Source organism: Mobula hypostoma, chromosome 19 (assembly GCF_963921235.1).
Source record: "Mobula hypostoma chromosome 19, sMobHyp1.1, whole genome shotgun sequence".
Taxonomy (NCBI): domain Eukaryota; kingdom Metazoa; phylum Chordata; class Chondrichthyes; order Myliobatiformes; family Myliobatidae; genus Mobula; species Mobula hypostoma.
The window spans coordinates 10,395,914-10,416,729 of record NC_086115.1 but is presented as its reverse complement, the minus strand read 5'-3'; the positions used below and the strand labels follow the sequence as shown (position 1 = coordinate 10,416,729).

At 44.2% G+C, this 20,816-nt stretch overlaps 1 protein-coding gene across 1 annotated transcript in view; it reads right to left on the bottom strand.

Moving 5' to 3' along the window:
• Positions 1 to 20,816, bottom strand: part of hpse2 (heparanase 2) — a 480,230-nt gene that overhangs the window by 282,973 nt on the left and 176,441 nt on the right. The window lies entirely within an intron of this gene.

Here is a 20,816-nt window from a genome sequence, read left to right as displayed (position 1 = left end):
AGCATTTCAACACAAGCACTCTACCACTCTCGAACCAGTCAAAGTTCACTCTTCAACACCTTGCCTCACTTCCCTTGCAGCTGCCACGAACAACACTTGGGATACACAGGAGACCACCGATGCTGGAATCTGGAACAACAAACAGGCCGCTGGAGGAACTCAGCGGGCCAGGTAGCACCTGCGGAAACTTCGAGCCAAAATGTTGACTGTTCTTTTCCCCTCACGGATGCTGCCTGAACCATTGAGTTTCGCCAGCACGTTGTCCATCACATACAACACCTTGCTCTTCAATAAATCTCCTCAGAACTGAAAAAAAGATCTCCAGGGGCAGAATAGAAAACTTCCACTTCTGATAAATGAGTCCTAGAGCAATTACAACACCATATTGAGGAGGGAGGGAGGAGGAGAAGATGGCGGCGCGACGCAGCGTGCGTAGCCTCTTCGGTGAAATGATATCGTATTTGTAAGTAGGATGCCGTGCACAATTCTGATTTGATGGAGACAGCCCTGAGAACATGGGGAACATCTGGATTAACTCCCGAAATGCCCAGTTCGCTGCCGCTGCTACTGTGCGATCAAGAATCTCCGGAGGGAAGGCCCCAAAATCCTCGACTTTGCCTGCTGCTGGCGACCGGGACTGAGGTCGAAGCGTTCGACAGAGATGGTGTTGGACAGAACTCGGTGTTGGAGGGCTGGTCGGAGCTCAAAGTTTTCAGACGACTCAGAGTAGGACTGTGGTCGGGTATGGCAGGGAGAGCTTTCTTCCTTCTCCCATCTGCGTGAGATGTGGGACTTTTGAGAGACTTAGAACTTTTTGCTGTGCTCACGGCTTGTTCTTCATCAAGTTACGGTATTGTTTGCACTGTTGTAGCTATATGTTATAATTATGTGGTTTTTCTCAGTTTTTCAATCTTGGTCTGTCCTGTCTTTCTGTGATATCACACCGGCGGAACATTGTATCATTTCTTAATGCATACATTACTAAATGATAATAAAAGAAGACTGCATGTCCTCATAATCTGCTGCCCCCTCCTATCAGATTCCTTCTTCTTCAGTCCATTATCTCTTTCACCTATCACCTCCTAGCTTCTCCCTTCATCCCTCCCATCCCCACTCATCCACCTCACCTGGTCTCACCTGTCACCTGCCAGCTTATACTTCTTCCTCTCCCACCAACCCAACCTTCTTATTCTGACTTCTTCCCTCTTTCCTTTTCAATCCAGATGAAGGATCTTGGCCAGAAGCGCCGACTACTTATTCCCCTCCGTAGATGCTGCCTGACCTGCTGAGTTCCTCCAGCATTTGCTATGTATTGCTGAAGATCTCCAGCATCTGCAGAATCTCTTGTGTGCGACTATGTTGTCTCTGTCTAAACATATTATGATTTTCTGCATACTTGTCACTACACACTTAACGTTTCCCAGCAACTTCCCTCTGAATGGAATCAGATTAATTAGCCTTTAGTTCCCTACAATCTTTATTTTGCCAAATCTGCTGTTTTCTAAACTGTTACGAACTTTCAAGAAATTTCTTGGGTGCAAGCAACTTGGGGGATCTATCTTGGGCTCAATAAATTGATGCCATCACTAAGAAGTCACAGTAGTAGTTCTACTTTATTCAGAGTTGGAGTGTCACCAAAGACTGTCGCAAATTTCTACAGGTGTACCAATGAGAGCACCCGCCAACGCACGGGATCACAAGGTGCTGTAGAGGGCTGTAGACTCACTACGTGCACAACCCTCCCCACTACTGAGCACATCTTCAAGAGGCACTATCTCAAGAGCTAGCATCCATCACCAAGGACCTTCGCCATCTGGAGTACATTTACTTCTCACTACGCCCATCGGGGAGGAGGTACAGGAGCCTGAAGACCCACGCTCAACAATTCAGCGACATCTTCTTTCCCTCTACTATCACATTCCCGAACCTTCCACAAATCCATGAACACTCTCATTATTCCTTTCTCTTGTGCAATTTGATTTGTTTTTGTAATTAATAGTATTACACTGCACTGTACCGCTGCCACAAGACAACAAACTTCATGTCTTCTAAGTCAGCTGTAATAAATCCAATTCGATTCTGATTCTATGACATCAGTAACATTATTTCCACCGATCTGGAACCAGTGGGTCTCTGAAAAAGAGGAGAAAGTTTCCTTGAGCCCCAGGGGGACTGCCACCCTTCCCATCACTGTAGATGTACCTTTGCCAGCCCGTGGATGCAAGTCACCATTTCCTCACAGCTGTCTGCAGTTAGAACCACTAGTTTGCCTTAATTTTTTCCCACTAGTGACAGTGATTGTTTGACATTTCCCGCTGCCTTTTGCCCTCTGGTTTCCTTCCATTTTCAGAAAGCTTTTAGTGTCTTCTAATATGAACACAGATTAAAAATATTTATTTAATGACTTTGCAATTCCTTAATTTCATTATTTCCTTTATCTCAGCTTCTAAGGGACTAATGTTTACTTTTGCCACCCTGTCCTTTCATACGTTTTCCTGACTTATCCCCAAAATTTGTATTTCTCTTTATCATTTTTAAATGCTTTTACTGATACTGGTCATAATCACAGCATAGAAAAAGGACCCCCTGACCACAAGTCTAAACCAAGCATTCAGCCCTATTTGCATTAATCCTGCACTAATCCCATTTTCTTCTCTGCAGTTTCATATTAGCAGCATCTCAATATCATTGCTTCATTAATAATATTTTTATTGTAATCTAGAGTAAATGTTTATGCCTTGCACTGTATACAAAACAACAAATTTCATGAGACCTGTCAATGGTAAAAAGAAATATTTTTGTCCTGCTCCACTTGACAGGTGAATGAGTAGGGTAAGGCATTCAAATCATGTCAGACCATGGGTTGAATGCAGAACAGAGTGGATGCTGTGGCAAAGGAAACCGGTAAAGCTAAGCGGCATTTGAAATACCTATTTGAATCTTCCTTTTCAGTTTAAAATCATTCATCCTCAAAACGAAGGGAATATAAACACAAAAATTATTTAGGGCGATATGCAGATAGAAATATTTTGAGAAAGTTGACATGTACAGATCTGGGACTGTACAAAGCATGAAGAGCTCAGCCCATTAATCCCGTGTGTGCCAGAAGTACACAGCGAGAGTAAACGGTTGGGAAGCAAAAAGTTCATCCTAAAGGAGCTGCTGAGAACCTTCAGCTGAGCAAGAGCATTTTTCTGTGAATTGCTGCTTAAAATAACAGCCCCGGGCATTTTTCATGTTTCTGTCACAGTCAGGCATGGTTACTGCTAACAGAATAAATATATCACTATACTGTGTAAACACTTAGGGCAGCCATGATTTGAGACCTGAGATCACACAACTGCTTACTTTACTTGAGATTAAGCTGTGGTGATTTTTGCATTAATCATGACCACATCACTTTGATTTGTAGGTTGCAAATGTTTTTAAAGGATCGTTGTGCCGATGGAAGAGTGAGCCATCTTTTCCCTCCCACTCTTTGTCCAAGCCAAAATACATCCCGCAGTCAACAGCACTGAATCAGATCGTAGAGTTGACTAATTCACCACCAATCAAGCATCTGTTTTCACATCCCCGACATTCCCATCAAATACACATGGCCGGAAGAACATCCAGGCCACGCTGTCTTCTTGCTGTTGTCATCGGGAAGGAGGTCCAGGAACCTTAGACCCACACCATCAAGTTCGGGAACAGTTACGAAGATTGTGGACTCCAGACAGAGTAAGACAAGGGAACACACGCCAGTCAATGCAGCCGCAAAAGACAGCAGCTCTAGATCATTAGGAGTTTGAGAAGATTTGGTATGTCACTACATTCAGAAATTTCCACGGATGTGCCGTGGACAGCGTTCGAACTATTCATCACCATCTGGTATGGGAGGGAGGGAGGGGCTACTGCACAGGATTGAAATAAGCTGCAGAGAGCTATAAACTCAGCCACCTCCATCATGGGCACCAGCCTCCGTAGTGTCCAGGACATCCTCGAGGAGTGATGCCTCAAAAAGTTGATGCCCATCATTATGGACTCCCACCACCCAGGACATGCTCTGTTCTCATTGCTACTATCAGGGATGAGGCACAGAAGCCTTTAGACACACACTCAGCATTTCTGGGACTGCATCTTCCCTCCTGCCATCCGATTCCTGAATGGACATTAAACCCATGTAACTACCTCATTCCCAGTAATTTTTTATTTCTATCTTTCCACTACATATTTAATTTAACTATATATATATATACTGTATATACTCACTGTAATTCAGAACTTTTTATCTATTATTATGTATTGCATTGATCAGCCGCTGCAAAAACAACACATTTCACGACATATGCCATGATATTAACCCTAATTCTGATTCCGATTCGTCCATCCGGCTCCTGAATCAACCCGGATAACTTCACTCAGCTCAACACTGAACTGATTCCACAACCTATGAACCTTACAAGGACTCTACAACTCACGTTCTCGGTCTTGTTTGTTTATTTATTTATTATTATTTTCTCCTTTCTGTATTTGTTCCGCCTGTCCTCCCTTGCACACTGGCTGCTTGGCAGTCTGTGTTTGTATGTAGTTTTTCATTCACTCTGCCGTATTTCTTTGTTTTACTGTAAACACCTGCAAGAAAATGAATCTCAGGGCCGTATATGGTGACATATCTGTACTTTGATGATAAATTTACTTTGAACTTTGAACAGCTACGGGCTTAATCCCTGCTCTAGAGAGCTGACCTCAAGCATAGCCGCACCACACTGCAGTGTCAGAGAATCTGATTTCTTCAGGGACTTGAAACCTGCACTGTCTCCCTCTCAAAAGGACACCACGGTACAGTCATGCAGATAACTTCCATCACAGGAAAACCGTCCGCACCTCCAAGGAACATCTGCAATGGAACCTTGTGGCCCACTTACAAGGAGCACTGACGAGAAAGCTGCATCCATCATCAAGGATCCCCACCAGCCAGGCCACGCTCCCTTCTCGCTGTTGCCATCAGGTCGGAGGTACAGGAGGCTCAGGACTCACACCACCAGGTTCAGAGACAGTTATTACCCCTCAGCCATCAGCCTCCTAAACCAACGTGGATAACTTCACTTACCCCAACATTAAAATGATTCCACAACCTATAAGCAACACACATCAAAGTTGCTGGTGAACACAGCAGGCCAGGCAGCATCTCTAGGAAGAGGTACAGTCGACGTTTCAGGCCGAGACCCTTCGTCAGGACAACCTATAAACTCACTTTCAATTCAACCCGTGAACGCTACAACACATATTCCCAGTATTCATATTGTCTTATTTGCACAATTTGTCTTCTTTTCCACATTTGCCGTTTGTCCGTCTTCATCTGTATGTAGTTTTGCACTGATTCCACAGTATTTCTCTGTTCTACTGTGAGTGCCTGTAATGCCCGAGGTTGAATCTCAGGGTAGTATATGGTGACATACTTTGATAAGGTTTTACTCGGAAGTTTGAACTTTGAAACAGCAGCGCATCGTAGGCACAGCTCAGCACATCACAGAAACCAGCCTCCCATCAATGGACCCTGTCCACACTTCTTGCTGCCTCGGTAAATCAAAGACCCCACCCACCCCAGACATTCTCTCTTTTCCCCTCTCCCATCAGGCAGAAGATACAAAAGCCTGAAAGCATGTACCACCAGACTTGAGGACAACTTCTGTCCCACTGTTATCAGACTCTTAAATGGACCTCTTGTACAATAAAGATGGACTCCTGATCTCACAATCTATCTCATTATGATCTTGCACTTATTGTTTACCTACAATGCATTTTCTCTGCAGCTGTTACACTTTATCCTGCATTGTTATTGTTTTACCTTACTATGATTTGATCTGGAGAAACAAGTCTGCAAGGCAAGCACTTCACTGTTTCTCAGTACATGGGACAATTACACTGAACCAACTCCCACCAGGTTCTATCATTGGGCCAGGAATAATCTACAGCATCCAAACAATTAAAGGCCAACACATCTTTGATGTGGGAGGAAATCAGAGCACCTGGAAGAACCCAAAGCAGCCACGGGGAAGCAGGCGTCCACTCTATGCAGCGAGCACCCAGTGTCAGTATTGGACCTGAGTCCCTGGAGTTGTGAGGCAGCAGCTCCATCTTCTGCGTCACTGTTCCGCCTACGTTATTACCTCCGGTGGGAAGTTTAGAACATAGAACAGCACAGTATGGGTCTTTCAGCTCACAACATTGTGCTAACTTTTTAATCCATTTCAAATTCAATCTAACCCTACCCTCACACATAGCCCAGCATTTTCCTTTCATCCATGTGCCTATCCAAGAGTTTGTTAAATCTCCCTAATGTATCTGGCTGTACCTCCATTAAAATAAATCTCTGATATCTTCCCTATATTTTCCTCCAATCACCCTAAAATTATACTGCCATTTCCCCACGGGCAAATAGTCTCTGGCTCTCCTGTCTATCTTTGCCTCTTATCATCTTATACACTTGTATTAAGTCACCTCTCACCCTCCTTCACCCCAAAGAGAAAAGCCCTGGTTTGTTCAACCATTCCTCATAAGACATGCTCTCTAATCCAGACAGAATCCTGGTAAATCGCCTTTGCACCCTCTCTAAAGCTTCACCGTTCTTTCTATAATGAGGCAGGTGTCGTCTTTGTGTGCGTAAACCGGCCGGCAGCTTTCCCACAACAGCATCCACATTTTGGAAGAAGATACTTGGTTGTAAAGCAGTTCTGGGTGCTCCTGGAGGGAGGTGAAAGGAGCTATGCAAACGCAAGTTTCTTTACCTCTAGGATGAATGAAACCATGGAAGATTTGATAGTGTTGGTGTTTTTAGGAGGGGAATCACATCCTGTGCACATGTGATAAAGAATGGCGTCAATTGGGCTTTTTGTTTACAGTAGGGTAACTAGGCAGTGTTCAGCTGGCATCTACCCCTGTTTTTAACCAACACGTTAACAGACCCTTCCTGTCCAATGTGCCTGTGCTGACCAATTAACCCATTAACCCAGACGTCTTGGGAATGTGGGAGGAAATGGAAGCATCCAGAGGAAGTTCAAAGAATTACAGAGAGAATGTACAACTCCTTACAAACAGTGGCAGAAATTGAACCTAGGTTGCTGGTGTTGTAATAACATCATGCTACACTACCACACGCACCGCACCCCACCCCGGGGCTTAAAAGATCTGCACTTCAAGCAGTGATTAAGCAACTGTACCTGTATTCAGAGTTCTAGACCACAGATTCAGAAATGGAAATTTGAAAAACACTGAGGAATCCAGGATTTTAAATTCAAATATAAATGTTCCATGTACATTTGATTTATTGAATTTTCATTACACTGGCATTGCCTATTTCGAGTACCTATGTTCCATTTATAAAGCTATTTTCCACAATAATGTTATTGTCGTACAATCATCTGGCTCCTGAACTGACGTGGGTAGCTTTACTCACCTCAGCTCTGAGCTGATTCTTCAACTACAGACTCATGTTCTCATTATCTATTTGCATAATTTGTTCTGTTTATCACATTGGTTGTTTGTCAGTTGTTTATGTATAGTTTTCAAAAATTCTAATGTGCTTCTTTATTTTACTGCACATTTCTGCAACGAAGAGAATCTCAAGGTAGCATACAGTAACATACGTGAACTTCAATAATAAGTTTACTTTGAATAATAAGTGGACTCTGTTACAAAGCACCCATAATGCCTTTTGCCCCAGCTGTTTTGACTTACAAAAGTTTGCTTCACAAAATACTTTCCTGGGATGTCTCCCTTTCACAATGGAGGAATAATGGAGCTGTAATTCAATAAATCTGGAATGAAAGCTAGTCTTGACAACGATAACCATCAAACAATTGGATTGTTGCACCTGGTTCTCTCATGTCACTTGCAGAAGGAAATCTCCTTCCTTGGAACATAGAACAGTACAGCACAGAAACAGGCCCTTCAGCCCACAGTGTAGTGTCAATCTAATTAAACGAGTAGCTAAACATCTAACTGAGTTAATCCCTTCTGCCAACACAATGTCCATCGCTCACCATTTCCTGTGTATTCACGTGCCTGAGCCATCTTGCTCACATTTACCTCCACAGCATGCAGGAGGGAGATTGAAAATTTGGCTGAGTGGTGTCATGGTCACAACCTCCCACTCAATGCCAGCAAGACCAAGCAACTGATCATAGACTTCAGGAGAAGGACTTCAGAGGTCCTTGAGCCAGTCCTCAGTGGAGGATCGGAGGGGGAGAGGATTAGCATCTTTAAATTCATTACTATTTCAGAGGACCTGTCCTGGAAGTGCAATTGTGAAGAAAGCATGGCAAAGCCTCTACTTACTTAGGAGTTTGCGAAAATACGACATGACATCGAAAACTTTGACAAACTTCTATAAATGTGTACTGGAGAGTGTATTGACTGGTTGCATCATGGCCTGGTATGGAAACACCACTGCTTTTGATTGGAAAATCCTATAAAACGAAGTGGATTCAGCCCAGTACATCACGGGTAAAGCCCTCCCAACCTCTGAGCACATCTACATGAAACACTGTTGTAGAAAAGCAGCATCCATCATCAGATCCCCACCCTGCAGGCCAAGGTCTCTTCTCGCTGCTGCCATCAGGTAGAAGAAGCCTCAGGACCTGCACCACCAGATTCAAGAACAGTTTTTACCCCTCAACCGTCAGACTCTTGAACACAAGGCACTAACTACACTCACTGTCCATTGTTGAAATGTTCCTGCAACTCACTTTAATGACTCCTTATCTCATACTTGCATTATTTATTGTTCTTTATTTATATTTGCATTTTCACAGTTTGTTGTCTTCTGCACTCTTATTGATTTTTCATTGATCCTGTTAAAGTTACTATTCTATAGATTTGCTGGGGATGTCCGAATGAACCTCAGGGTTGTATATGGTGACACATATGTACTTTGATAATAAATTTGCTTTGATCTTTGAACTTAGATAATCTTATTATCAGATCCAAGATATATATGACAGCAGAACCATCAATATTTTGGTACTGGTATTTGTTTTCAGTTGTCACATGTGGAATCCAAGGGCACAGCCTCAGAATAAAAGGATGCCCCTTGAAAACTGAGATGGGGAGTAGTATCCTCAGCCAGCGGCTGGTGAATCTGTGGAAATCGTTACCACAGACAGTTGTGGAGGCCAAGTCACTGGGTGTATTTAAGGCAGAAACGAATAGGTCTTGATTGGTAAGGTGACTGAGGGTTGTGGAGAAGGCAAGAGTATGGGGTTGAAAGAAAGTCAGTCATGATTGAAAGGCAGAGTAGATTTGATGGGCTGAATGGCATAATTCTGCTCTTATATCTATGGTCTTGTGTACAGAGATACAGGGAAAAGCTTTTGTGTGCGTGCCATCGAGACAAATTAGGTGCGTCATGGTAACGCGAAAGAAAATCAAATGCAGAACACAGTGCTACACTTAGAGAGAGTGCAGTGCAGACAGACAGACGGATAAAGTGCAAGAGCCACGGCAAGGCGGACTGTCGGACTGAGGGTTATCTCAGTGACTGAGGGGTCCATTCAAGAGTCTGATAAATGGGATAGAAGCTCTCCTTATCTCCTCAGTTCAGGGATTCCCACCTGCCTTCAACGATTGGTTGGTCAAACTGACTGCTCTGGCATACAGGGAGATCGTCCTATTTTTCTCCTGGTACCTGACCCCGATTATGGAATCTCCACAGGGCACACTAGAGTGAACAGTGTTGCAAACAACAAGCAGGACAAGGCTCCAAATCAAATCTCTTAAACAAAGGATTTCCACTGAAGGAAAAGCCAGCTCTATGGAAGGAACTTCCTCAACTACAGGGCCAGCTCTTTGATATTCACAATCTCTCCACTGGGCTCAGCAGCATTGTGGTTCCTCAAGCAGTTTTTACCCTGAGACCACACCGTAGGAACTTCAATTTCAAACATAAATCTGTTTCATTTTAAGAAGTCTCATAAATTCCACCCTTGGCCACCACCTTCCCAAGTAATATTTGCTGGTGAAGAATCACGGAGAGGGCAGCAAGCGGTAGTCTTTGGGCAAGTGCAAGTAATGAGCATTACAAATCCATCTGTTCTGTATTTGTTGTGGAGATGGGAATATGTTCCAAAAACCAGAATTGTTTACAGCAATGATATTCGTGTGGAAAGATGCAGAGCAAATCTTATCCTGAGATGCCCTGAACACAAAGATTTCTGATTTTCATGTTTTAGGAGTACTGCCAATCACTGCTGCTTCCTACGTTTGCGGACATGAAAGGGGAATCCTTCTTTTACTGGAATGACTTGGAGCAAAATTAAATTTCATTACCTAATTTTAAGTAGAAATGGTAGCCCCTGGACTAAAGTGCTCCCTCAAATCTTGGGATCACCATTGGGAATTTGAACTTTGAACATGTTGTCAATTAGAGATTTTGAAAATATGTGGTGGGGGGAGGGGTGAAATTAGGGAACCTTGTGTTTGATAGAAATTATAAGTTCCAACTATAAAATAAATTCCTCTCTGGAACAGGATGGAGCAAGGGGGAAATTGGGGTGTTCACATCTAATTCCTGGTAACATTATTCTTCAGTTTTGCCTGTCTACAGGTGCTGCCAGTTTCTATTCCGCTTCTTTTAGCTCTTTACTCATTAATTTTTTTATTTATTTATTGAACTACAGCACGGAATAGGCTCTTCTGGCCCTTCGAGTCACACCACCCAGCAATCCCTTGATTTAACTCTTCCCTAATCAGAGGACAATATTACAATAACCAATTAACCCATCAAGTTTGGACTGTGGGAGGAAACACAGGTGATCACGCGCAGAACGCACCAACTTCTTACAGGCAGTGGTGGGAATAGAACCCGGGTCAGCTGAACAGTAAAGCGTTGTGCTATGCTACCATGCCACCCTTATGAGTGACACAGTGGCTGCTGCTTCGTTGTTACAGAGGACCAAGCTCAACCTGATCTCAGGTGTTGTGTGTCGATTGCACATCCTCGGCATGATCCCACAGGTTTCCTCTAGATGCTCTGGTCTCCTCCGTTGTCAGCTTGTGGAGGTTGATGTACTCATAGGAGGTGCCATGCCTAGAAAGTGCACAGGCGCCTTTACATCGGCAGGAGGCTCGGGGAGTTTGGCATGCCCTTGTCGATTTTCTTTCACCTTTCTTGATGCACCATAGACAGCATCCTTTCTGGATGTATCACAGCTTGGTACAGCAACGGCTTTGCCCGAGACCGCAAGAAACTTCAGAGAGTTGTGGACACAGCTCAGCCTCTATGGTCTATCTACATCTCACTGTCCAGGTAAAGCAGCAACATAAAGACCACATCCAACCAGACTTCTCTCTCGTCCCTCTCCCACTGGGCAGAAGACACAAAAACCCGAAAGCACGTGCAACCAGTCTTAAGGACAGCTTCTACCCCATTGTTATAAGATTAATGAATGGGGTACACACCATTCCTCATAGAGAGATCAGAAGCGGATAGAGTTAATACCTCTGGGGACCTACATATCGATGCAGCTATAAAGGTGAGACAGCGGCTATATTTCATCAGGGGTTTGAGGAGGTTTGGTACGTCATTAAAAACGCTCACAGATGTCTACAGATGTACCATGGAGAACATTCCAGCTGTCCGCATCACCGTCTGGTATGGGTGGCAAGAGGGCACTGCACAGGATCAAGCAAGTCGCAGAGAGTCGTAAAATTGATCAGCTCCAGCATGGGTCCTAGCCTCCCTATCATCCAGCAGTGGTGCCTCAGAAAGACAGTGTCTATCATTAAGGACCCAGGCCAGGCCTTGCTGTCATTGCTGCCATCCGGTAGGAGGTACAGGAGCCTGAAGGCACACATTCAATGATTCAGGAATAGGAGCCTGAAGACACACATTCAATGATTCAGGAACAGCTTCTTCACCTCTGCCATCTGATTTCTGAATGGACATTGAACCCATGGATACTACCTCACTACTATTTTATTTCTGTTTTTTAATACTACTTATTTAATTTAACTAATACATATGTATACTGTAATTCACAGTTTTTTCTCTATTATTATATATTGCTTTGCACTTTGGCCACAAAGTTAACAACTTTCATGACATATGCTAGTGACATTAAACCTGTTTCTGATTCTGAACTCTAATAGGATAAAATGGATCTTAACCTCACAAACTACCTCACAGTGGTCTTGCACGTTATGGTCTACCACTGCACTTCCCCTCCACAGATTCCACCAACATTTTGTGGGTGCTGCTGAAGATTTCCAGTATCTGCAGAACCTCTTGTTACTATATTCTGCATTCTGCTATAGCTTTTCCCTTGTACAACCTCATGTATGGTTGGCGTGCAAGTCAAAGTTTTTCACTGTACCTTGATACCCCTGACAATAAACTAATTACCAATCGCATCTCACGGACCAGGTTGATTGTCCTGACTGTATAAGTGATTAGATTGGTTTGGTTCGTTGGAAGATTGTACAGGGAATTGCAAATGAGATTGAAGTATGATGTGCAAATGAGCACAGACTCCGGGGCTGAAGGGCCAGTCTCTAAGTGGCCATGTGTTTGAATCTACGCAACACACATCAAAGTTGCTGGTGAACGCAGCGGGCCAGGCAGCATCTCTAGGAAGAGGTACCATCGACGTTTCAGGCCGAGACCCTTTGCCTGTACCTCTTCCTAGAGATGCTGCCTGGCCTGCTGCGTTCACCAGCAACTTTGATGTGTGTTGCTTGAATTTCAAGCATCGGCAGAATTCCTCTTGTTTGTGGTTGCATGTGTTTGAATCTGCTTACTTCACTTCCTCCACATGCAAGGCGAAGATTGTTGCGGTGAGCTCGAAGTTTCAAGTGAAGTGGATGAATTGGTGTGGCCAGCCCGAAGTCTGGAGTGAAGTGGACGTAACTAACCGAGTGAGAAGGGGTCTATCTTGTGTCTAGATTGCAGTGCAGATATTAAAGGAATATAGAAAGAAGGGAATTGGCTAGAAGGACAGGGAAGAATCATTTGGGATACAAAGCTTGTTCTCCCTGTAGACTGATGACAATAGGATGTAACCTCCCAAGGGGAGGGCCATAAAATCATAGCAATTTATGCCATGGACAGAAGCCATTCTGCCCATCATATCCACACTCTGCTGCAAGATTTGGAAGGGCTGAGTTGGGTCAGGAAGCCCCTCAAACAACGAAAGGATGCATCACTCTTAAGCGGCAATGCTGCTATGATTGTTAAAAGTAAGTTAACTCTACTGAAAGAAATGATCAATAATGTAAAAGTTTCACATTGTTTCTTCTTCTATATATATATTTAATCTTGATTTTGAAATATTGAAAAATCTACTCTGAAATAAAGTTCAAAGATTAAATTTCAAAGTGCATTTATTATCAAAGTATGGATACAGAACATATCTCTGAGATTTGTCTTCCCTGGGCTGTTACCACAGATACGCATGGAGGCGGACATCAAGTGCTTCTGGAAGTTGATCACCTCAGTGAAGGCGTCCTTTGGTCTGCCTGGAACTTGTGGTCCTTCAGCACAGGGAGAAGTTTGTAACGGATTGCTGCCAACTGGCATGTTCCAAGCTGCCGGAGTCCATTCTGAGAGACATACTGGAGCACTGTGCAGGCAATCGTAAGGCTCTGTGTTGAAGGACCACAGCTCAGGTCTCATCACTACTGGGCATTGTCAGAATCAGAATCAGAATCAGGTTTATTATCACCGGCATGTGTCGTGAAATTTGTTAACTTAACAGCAGCAGTTCAATGCAATACAGAATATAGAAGAAGAAGGAAAAAACTAATAATAAATAAACAGTAAATCAATTACAGTATATGCATATTGAATGGATTAAAAGTCATGCAAAACAGAAATAATACATATTTGAAAAATGAGGTAATGTTCAAGGGTTCAATGTCCATTTACGAATCAGATGGCAGAGGGGAAGAAGCTGTTCCTGAATCAGAGTGTGTACCTTCAGGCTTCTGTACCTCCTACCTGATGGTAACAGTGAGAAAAGGGCATATCCTGGGTGCTGGAGGTCCTTAATAATGGACGCTGCCTTTCTGAGACACCGTTCCCTAAAGATGTCCTGGGTACTTTGTACTCTAGTACCCAAGATGGAGCTGACTAGGTTTACAACCCTCTGCAGCTTCTTTTGGTCCTGTGCAGTAGCCCCCCCTCCCCTCCCCTCACCACCCCCATACCATACAGTGATGCAGCCTGTCAGAATGCTCTCCACGTATACCTATAGAAGTTTTTGAGTGTTTTTGCTGACATGCCAAATCTCTTCAAACTCCCAATGAAGTATAGCTGCTGTCTTGCTTCTTTATAACTGCGTCGATATGTTGGGACCAGGTTAGATCCTCAGAGATCCTGACACCCAGGGACTTGAAACTGCTCACTCTCTTGTGGGGTTGAGTCTGATGTGGAAGCCCCTCAAAAAACAGATGGGGGGCCACACAAATACTGAATGTATGGATCAAATGATACTAAAAACATGTAAAGCTTTACCTTGTGTTTATCTACATTTTATTATGAATAAAATTTATTTTTGTAATTAAAACAAAATCAGATCCATGAAGTGCTATTCGGTTTGTTGAAGCCCTCCCAGCAAATAAGCTGGAGCTTTCCGCCTCCACCTCCAACGGAAAGGCTTGGTTAATGGAAAAGGGTCTCCTCGCTTAATTGGTACAAAACTCCTATAATTTTATCCAGTCCAATTAAAATTCCACCATGTTCTAGAACATAGAACAGTACAATACAGGAACAGGCCCCTCAGCTCACAATGTTGAGCAGAAACAATTAACTTTGCAATCAAATGCCCATCTAAACTAATCCTTTCTGCCTACACAATGCCCATATCCTTCTATTTCCCTCACATCCATGTCTATCTAAGAGTCTCTAATGTACCTGCCTCTATCCCACCAGCCCCGGCAGCGATCTCCAGGCACAGACTCACAACTCCCGGTGTAAAAACTTGCCCCCCAAAATGAAGTTAAATAAATGCATGCCCAAATTTACCAGACCTAATCAGGATAATGACCAAGAATGAGAATTCACTTCACGTCTACATGGTCTTAGAGCTACAGAGTGCTATCGCAGGCCCTTCAACCCATCACGCCCTTGCTCACCACTGCAGCTACCTGCACTAATGCCATTAGCCCTCATGAACATCCACAATGTTTAACTCTGACCTGAACGTTTTCCCTTGCTCTGTTTTACACCAGGGTCTGCTGCCAACTTCCCTGAACCTCATGCTGTGCTGGTTACCTCATTCTAAAGAAAGAAAAATGGACAGCTATGTAGGAGGGAAGATCGATCTTAGTGTAGGGTTAAAGTTCAGCACAACATCGTGGTCTGAAGGGTTTGTACTATGCTCTACTGTTCGATGTTCTGTCTTCTAAATGCATCACCAAATGGCTGTAATCCAAAAAACTCCCATCTATAAATTCAAAACATAAAAATCATAAAACAAGCCGCCATTAAAAAACACAAGAGATGCTGGAAATCCAGAGCAACACACACAAAATGCTGGAGGATCTCAGCAGGTGAGGCAGCATCCATGGAAATGAATAAACAGTTGACGTTTTGGGCTGAGACCCTTCATTGGATAGGAAGGGGAAGGACACCAGAATTAAAAGGCAAACCCAAGGAAATAAAAAAGCGGTGGGTGGGGGGTGGTGGGGGGTCGGAGACGGACAAGCTAGAAGGTGATAGGTGAAGCCAGGTGGGTGGGAAAGGTAAAGGGCTGGAGAATAGGGAATCTGTTATGATAGGAGAGGAGACCATGGGAAGAAGGAAGGGACCCAGAGGGAGGTGATAGGCAGGTGTGAAGAGGTAAGAGGCCAGAGTGAGGAATAGAAGAGGGAAGGGGATGGGAAAAGAGAGAAAATTAAAAAAAAATTTACCAGAAGGTAAAATCATTGTTTATTAACTTCCGTTAATGCCCCACCTCCCCTTCGTACCCCACCCCTTATTTATTTATTTATTTATTTCTTCCCCCTTTTTTTCTCTCTCTCTTTTTTCTCCCTCTGTCCCTCTCACTATAACTCCTTGCCCATCCTCTGGGTTCCCCCCCCCCGCCCCACCTTCTTTCTCCCTAGGCCTCCCATCCCATGATCCTCTCCCTTTTCCATTCTCATATCCCTGTTGCCAATCAACTTTCCAGCTCTTGGCTCCATCCCTCCCCCTCCTGTCTTCTCCTATCATTTCAGATCTCCCTCTCCCCCTCCCACTTTCAAAACTCTTACCCTATCTCTTCTTTCACAACACACTGGAGGAACTCAGCAGGTCAGGCAGCATCCATGGAAACGATCAGTCCATGTTTCGGGACGGAACCCTTCGTCAGGACTGAAGAGGGAAGGGGTAGAGCTTTGACCCCAGCATCTGCAGAGTATTTTGTGTTTATCTCTTCTTTCAGTTAGTCCTGACGAAGGGTCTCAGCCCAAAACATCGACTGTACCTCTTCCTATAGATGCTGCCTGGCCTGCTGCGTTCCACCAGCATTTTTTATGTGTGTGTTGGTTGTAGGTTGGAAGCTACCTAGGCAGAATACAAGGTGTTGCTCCTGCACCCTGAGAGTAGCCTTGTTGTGGCGGAAGAGGAGGTCATGGACCAATATGTCAGAATGGGAATAAGGATAGGAATGAAAATAGTTGGCCACCGGAAAATTGTGCTTACTGCGGATGGAAAGGAGGTGCCTGACAAATCAATTCTCCAGTTTATGTCGGGTGTCACCAGTGTAGTGGTGGCTGCATTGGGAGCACCGTATGCAACAGACAACCCCAACTGATTTGCAGGTGAAGTGTCGCCTCACCTGGAAGGACTGTTTAGGGCCCTGAATGCAGGAGAGGGATCAGAGCCAGGAGGGAGTGGGGATGGACGAATGGACAAGGGAATCATGGATGGATCGACCCCTGCAGAAAGCGGTGTGTCGTGGGGTGGGGAGTAACGATTTGTTTGGTGGTAGGATTCCATCGAAGATGGCGTAAATTGTGGAGAATGATGCGTTGGATGCAGAGTCTCAAGGAGTGGTAGGAGAAGACAAGAGCAACTCTATCCTCATGAAGGCAGTGGTAAGATGGGATGAGTGAAGATGTCTGGGAAATGGAGAAGATGCTGGTGAGGGCAGCATCAATGGTGGAGGAAGGGAAACCCCCGTGCTTTGAAGTAGGAGGACATATCTGATGTCCTGGAAAGGAAAAGCTCATCCTGGGAACAGATGCGGTGGAGACAAAGGAACTGAAGAAAAGGAATAGGAGACAGGGTGGGGAGAAGTATAGTCAAGATTGCTGTGGGAATCAGTGGGTTTATAAATGATGTTGGTAGACAGTTTATCTCCAGAGATGGAGAAAGAGAGATTGAGGAAAAAGGAGTGAGGTGTCAAAAATGGACCAAGTGCAGGGTGGAAGTTGGAGGAAAAGATGATGAATTGGCGAATTCAGCATGGATGCATGAAGCAGCACCTGTGCACTCATCACTGAAGCACAGAAAGAGTTAGGCAGCATTACCAGGGAAGACTAGGAACATGCGCTGTTCCACGTAGCCAGCAAATAACTAGGCAGAGCTGGGACCCATGCAGGTGCCCATGGCTACCCCTTGAGTTTGGATAAAGTGGGAAGAGATGAAGGAAAAGTTGTTGAGGATGAGGACCAGTTTTGCCAGATGGTGGAAGTTGGTTGTGGAGCAGAACTGGTCGGATCTTTTATCAAGGAAGAAGTGGAGAGCTTTAAGGCCTTCTTGATGGGGGATAGAAGTGTATAGGGACTGGACACCCATGGTGAAAATGAGGTGGTCAGGGCCACAGAATTGAAAGTTGTTAAGGAGGCCAAGAACATGTGAAGTGCCGTAGATGTCAGTGGGAAGGGAGTGAATCAAGGGGGATAGAATGGAATTGAAGTACGATGTGGACACAAGCTGCAATTAAAATAGGACTTTCCATAATTCTACTTCCTGTGGTTATTACAATTTTGTGGATCATGAGGTTAGATTTTATACTGAAGCAACACTTACAACACGCTGGAGGAACTCAGCAGGTCGGGCAGCATCCATGGAAACGATCAGTCAACGTTTCGGGCCGGAACCCTTCGTCAGGACTGAAGGTGGAAGGGACAGAGGCCCTATAAAGAAGGTGGGGGGACATGGATGCTGCCCGACCTGCTGAGTTCCTCCAGCGTGTTGTGAATGTTGCTTTGACCCCAGCATCTGCGGAGTATTTTGTGTTTTTGATTTTATGCCGAAGTTGTGTAATTCTGTACAGTTACACAGACGAAATGCTGGAGGAACTCAACAGATCAGGCAGCATCTATGGAAAGAGATGAAGGGACTCGGCCTGCAACGGCAACTCTTTACTCCCCTCCATAAATGCTGACAGACCTGCTGAGTTTCTCCAGCATTTTGTACGTATTTCTCTGGATTTCCAGCATCTGCCAAATCTCATGTTTATAATTCTGTGCATTATTTTCCAGGAACCTCATTCTAATCCAGTGAGACCTAAACAGGATTGTGTCAACCACATCAGTCAGTAGGATATCCACTCCATACATCAGCCAGTGAACAGATCAAAGCAGCCCTGGTGAGGGAGAGGGGAGGCAGCAAGAAAGGGGATCCTCAAGAAAGAAGTATTACTTCTAAACGGAATATCATGGCAACAGTCATACAGACTGGTAGAGAAAGGGATGTTATCTTTTCCTTCCCCACCATTGTTAGTATCTACATAAGCTGCTGCCTCCAAAAGACAATTGTAGTGGCCAACTCTAACCTAACTAAATTGCCGCAGCTGGTGACCCCCCCCCCCCCACAGGTTTGTTATACTTGTATGACACACCCTCAGCTCCAATAGTGATTGTTCCAAAAGTCGAAGACATCTATTCGATATTTTACTGGCAAGAAGCAAACATACAATCTTGAAGCGATGAAACTTAAGCAGACCCAAGTGTAAGCTAAGTGTAACTGAGCAGTCAACAAAAGATACGACATCCGTCGGCTGCCAGCTGCAAACACAGAACAAAGCACAAATACGTGGCTTATTCCCTTCGTTTTTACCATGCCTCCACTCATGTGACTCGTTAGCAATATAAACACACAACACAGGGCAGATAGAGGACAAGTGTACAACATCCATCAAGAATGATCCCCGCCATCTTGGCCATGCCATCTTCTTAGAGCTACCATTGGGCAGGAGGTACAAAAGCCCAAAGTCCCACACCACCAAGTTCAAGAACAGCTTCTTCCCATCCACCTTCCATTCAATTCTTAAGCCAACCAGCACAGCCCTATTGACTATCACAATATAGCAACGCTGATGAAGGGACTTGGCCAAAACGTCAACTGTTTATTCCCTGACATAGATGCTGCCTGCCCTGCTGATCCCCTCCAGTTTTTTTGTGTGTGTTGCTCAAGATTCCCAGAACCTGCAGAATCCCTTGTGTTTATAGCACCACTACAATCACTTTGCATTACTTTGGCTTTTTTGTTCTGAGTTCTTCCTTAATTAATTATGTATAATTTATGTTTTTCCTGCGAATGTTGAGTCTCTGATGCTATGTAGCTGTGACGCTGTGATGATCCTAGAAATGAAAGGTTTAACATGTAAGGTGTGTTTGATGTCTCTGGGCTCTGGAATTCAGAAGGATGAGGGGGGAATCTCATTAAAACCTCTCAGATACAGAAAGCCCTTGGCAAAGTTTTTTGTGGAGAGGATGATTGCATTAGTAGGAGAGTCTAGGATCTGAGAGCACAACATCAGAATAAAGATACGTCTCTCTAAAACTGAGACAAGGAGAAATTTCTTCAGCCGGAGGGTGGTGAGTCAGTGGAATTCGTTGCCAAACTTTTGGTATATTTATGGCATAGATTGACAGATTCTTGACTGATTAAGGCTTATAGAAAGAAGATGAGAACAAAAATATCAATCATGATTGAATAGCAGACCAGATTTGATGGGCCAAAAAAGAAAGCCAAGGTGTGCTGAGAATATTCAGCAGATCAGGCAGCATCTGTGGAGAGAGAAAGATTTCAGCTTTTATTTCAGCTTTCAGTAACAGGAGTCACTGCCTCAAGAAGGTGGCATCAATCATTAAGGACCCTCACTCTTCAGGTCATGACCTTTTCTAGCTGCTACCATCGGGCAGGAGGTCTGTACCCTTAGGTTACGACCATCAGCTTCCTGAAATGACCTGCACAACACTAATTATATCTCAGCAATCGAACACTACAGACCCCCTCTTGCGCTTGCATGGAATTGAGTATCTTGTGCTAAAAGCTTGTTTTTGCCCAGACTTTTTCTTCACTGTTCTGTACGATTTACACTCAGTAGCCACTTCATTAGGTACGCCCACTTGATAATGCAAATTTCTAATCAGCCAATTATGTGGCAGTAACTCAAGCATAACAGCAGGCAGACATGGTCAAGAGGTTTAGCTGCTGTTCGAATCAAACAGCAGAATGGGGAAGAAATATGATCAAAGTGACTTTGACTGTTGAATGATTGTTGGTGCCAGATGGGGTGACTTGAGTATCTCAGAAGCTGCTGATCTGGGATTTTCACACACAACGCTCTCCAGAATTTACAGAGAATGGTGCAAGAAACAAAAGCATTCAGTGTAGAAAATGCCTTGTTAATGATAGAGGTCAGGGGAGAATGGCCAGATTGGTTCAAGCCGGCAAGAAAGTGACAGTAACTCAAACAACCACATGTTACAAGAGAGGTGTGCAGAAGAGCATCTCTGAATGCACAACATGTTGAACCTTGAAGTGGATGGGCTACAACAGCAGAAGACCATGAACATACACTCAATGAGTTTATATTCTGTGTGTTGTCTGTACCTATGATTCT